Source organism: Drosophila grimshawi, unplaced genomic scaffold (genome assembly GCF_018153295.1).
Source record: "Drosophila grimshawi isolate 15287-2541.00 unplaced genomic scaffold, ASM1815329v1 contig_311, whole genome shotgun sequence".
Taxonomy (NCBI): domain Eukaryota; kingdom Metazoa; phylum Arthropoda; class Insecta; order Diptera; family Drosophilidae; genus Drosophila; species Drosophila grimshawi.
This window is the reverse complement of record NW_025063098.1, coordinates 9,753,413-9,756,843: the sequence shown is the minus strand read 5'-3', so window position 1 is coordinate 9,756,843 and position 3,431 is coordinate 9,753,413.

Here is a 3,431-nt window from a genome sequence, read left to right as displayed (position 1 = left end):
CAATTTTCCTAATGTCTACTTTAAATTTAAAGGAAAAACAACAACCGAAGCAATAAAAAATGAACTTTATTAGTATTCATTAAGTACAATGACTTAAAAGTGTAATTAAAATACAATATATAATTTTTTACTTATATTGATGTAAATTAGCCTCTATTATTACATAACATGGGGGAACTTTTTGCACACTTTGAGATTCTCAAAATGTATGTGCAAAAATTTCTTCTGAGTTAAAGATAAATTCGAAAAGCAAGCAATTTCATCTCTAAGCATTCTTTTCACCCAATTTATTAAATGTTAAAAAATGTATACACAACAAAATATGTAGTTCTTTAATAAATATTTAAAATATAGAGTTATATCATTATATATAAATATCTAAAATCGATTACAACACAAATACTTATATATTAGTCTCATTTGGCCTAATGATATCATTAGCTTGTAGTACTGTTCTTTTTTTCATGAACACATTTGGAGCTAATACAATCTCAAATTTCAAAATGGCCACTGGAAAAAAATTAATATTCAATGTACATTTCAGCTGGTAAAGCAATAGCAGCAACAACAACAATGAAAAGGCAAACGCCAACAAAAACACACTCGAAATGAGGCCTTTGTCCAGCAAAGAAACAGCAAACAACTGAAAAACCTTCGTGAAAAATTATCCACGACGAAAACAAAAATTGTTGTTAAATTGCCGCAGCGCACGAACTTACACAAAATGTGTTAGTGTTGTGGTTGTTGTTGCGGTGGCTGTGCTGTTGCTGTTGTTGCTGCGGCTACTGCTGTTTTTGGGCACCATTTCATTCATATGGCCAGCAAATGCGTTAACGTTAGCAACAATTGGTTTGCCCGCTAGCCAAGCGGGCAGCTCATTTTGGTTTTGCGCGCAAAATCAATTGACAGCGTCACGTAATCAGCGCAATCATTACGGCCCCTAAAAGCAACAACAACCAGAGACAAGTCAACAACAAGCAGTCAACAAGCAACTTCAGCAAAAAAAAAAATAAAATAAAAAAAAGCAACGCGTCTGCCAAGCGCCCCAAACTGAACAACGGGCCAACTTGACAGCTCCAAGCAGCTCAAATCAAGTCAAATCAATCAAGCGTCGCACCCAAAACACCAAAAATCAGTTTGCAATCCAAACAGGTTATTTGCACTGCATGTAAATGTTGCTTAAGCAGCGGCTAACTAGAAAATCGCCTCTCGACTAAAACGAATTTTTGGTTTTAGTATGCCCAGGGCAAATGCTCTTCGGTGTTATGTCTTGCCCAACTATCACTAACGTTACTAAAATGCATAACTTTGTTTTAGACGGCCAGCACACGCACTCAAATTAAGTTAATTATTTAAATGTGAACAACAACGTTTTAGCCAAATTGGCGGTTTGGTAAATCACAGCAACATGGCAGGAAAGTTATGTGCATATCTGCATACCAATGAAAACTTGATTTGGAACTGAAAAATCACAAGAAAAAAAAACCCCAAAAAAAAATAGGAGCTTATTTGACAAGAAGGTAATAGGTATGAAAAATAATACTTGACTTTCAAAAACTTTCTTTGCAGCCGGTTGGAAAACATATTATTTACTGAGCAGTTCATTCTCGATGTGCAGGTGCTGTTCAATTATTCAGATTGTTAACAGACAATAAACGAATACCAAATCATTTTGTGGCACGAGTAAATAATAAAAACTCGTACGGTATATAAATTGGCACATCTAAATTTTGAAGTAAATTCATATGTGGCTAAATACACCCAACAAAAATGTGTGTGAAAATTTATGGCAAACGCCGACCACACAAAAAAATCACGCTAAAGTTAAAAGCCGACAGACATTTTCAAGGTTTCACATTGCTAACCTACAAAAAGGCGACGTAAAAAAAATAAACAGAACAACGTTAAAAAAAAGCAAAACAAAAAATAAATTGGAAAGAAAAAAATAAAGCCACACACAAATTCGCAAACGGAAATACTCGGAAAAAAAAGAATAAATAAAAAGTTTGGGTTTTGTGCGGTTATTGTTATTGCATTGTTGGTGCTTTGTGCTTATGATCTATTTGTTTAAACAAAAAAAGAGAACTCGGAATAATAATAAATAAATAACAAAAGCAAAAAGGTAAACATGCGAAAAATGTGAACACCAACGCTAATTGAGAACGTGTCGGCTGCTCGAAATTGAGACACCCAAATGGAAGTGTGCTAGAAAGAATTGACGCAATTGAGAATCACAAAAAAAGATAAAAAATAATATACTTTTAGAACACCATTAAAAATAAATAAAATTGAGTTATTGTTATTTGGGATCATTGAGCGATGAATGCCTATAAATTACCTATTGGAAAAGGTACCATAAATGTTGGTTCAGAAATTGAATTTTAAATTTGCTGTAAACAAAGAGCTGGAAAAGTCTCAACAGTAATACAAATTCAGAGAAACGATTTTGAGCTGAATTCCACATTCTTAAAAGTAATTTCTCCTGTTAATAAATGACAAAACTAAACTGATAATAGATGAATGCATAGTTAAATCTAATCGAACCATCAATTAAATGTATACAATAAATTTCTGATCTCAATTATTTTATTCAACTTTCAGCATTGCAGTGAGCAACATTCCTGCATGGCAAATTTAATAGCTTGAATTATGCAATAATTATAAGTGATCATCGTTATCGATAACTATAACGATACTAATAGCCATAGTAATACTGAATTAGATAATCAGTTCATTGCCCAGCATCCATCGAGTTGAATGTGCAACAAGCCAGGTGAATCAAGTGGTTCCTGCAGCACCTTAACAACAGCTAGACAACAATGTGTGGAAGCATTTTAAATGCTTGTCTTAATATCAGCTGCACAATTTTCCACTTGATTTTCCTTTTTCAATTAGACAAAAAAAAAACTAAACACGACGCACACTTAACAGACGCCAATTGCCACATTAAAGCCCTATTAGAAGAGAGCATAGAAAAAAGAGATAGAAAATTCCACAACAGCATCATAAGTTTTTAACCTTTAGATAATAACATGGAAAGCAAGATAAAAAAAAAAAAATATATATATATATATAAAATAATAATAAGAAGCAGAAAAGCCAGCGGAAACTGCTGTAAAACTTGTCTTTGAAGGCGACGATGGCAACGGCACTCGCTGTCCGCTCGAGATGGGATCGGATCGGGATGGAGTGGATCAGAGTAGAGTGGAGAAGAGCTGAGGGGGGCCGAGTCTCTGCCTACAGTTGCTCCCATTACACATAGTTGTTGTTGTTGTTGTTGGTGTTGTTGCATAAAGCCAATAGCATTTTGTGTCACATTGCAAGGCGTTTCAGTTATTGTTGTTGCTGGTTTCAGGTTCAGTTTGAGATTCAGACCAAGCCAAGGCATGGCAAGCGAGCAGCGTCAAAGCCACTTTTGTGGTCGCCGCATT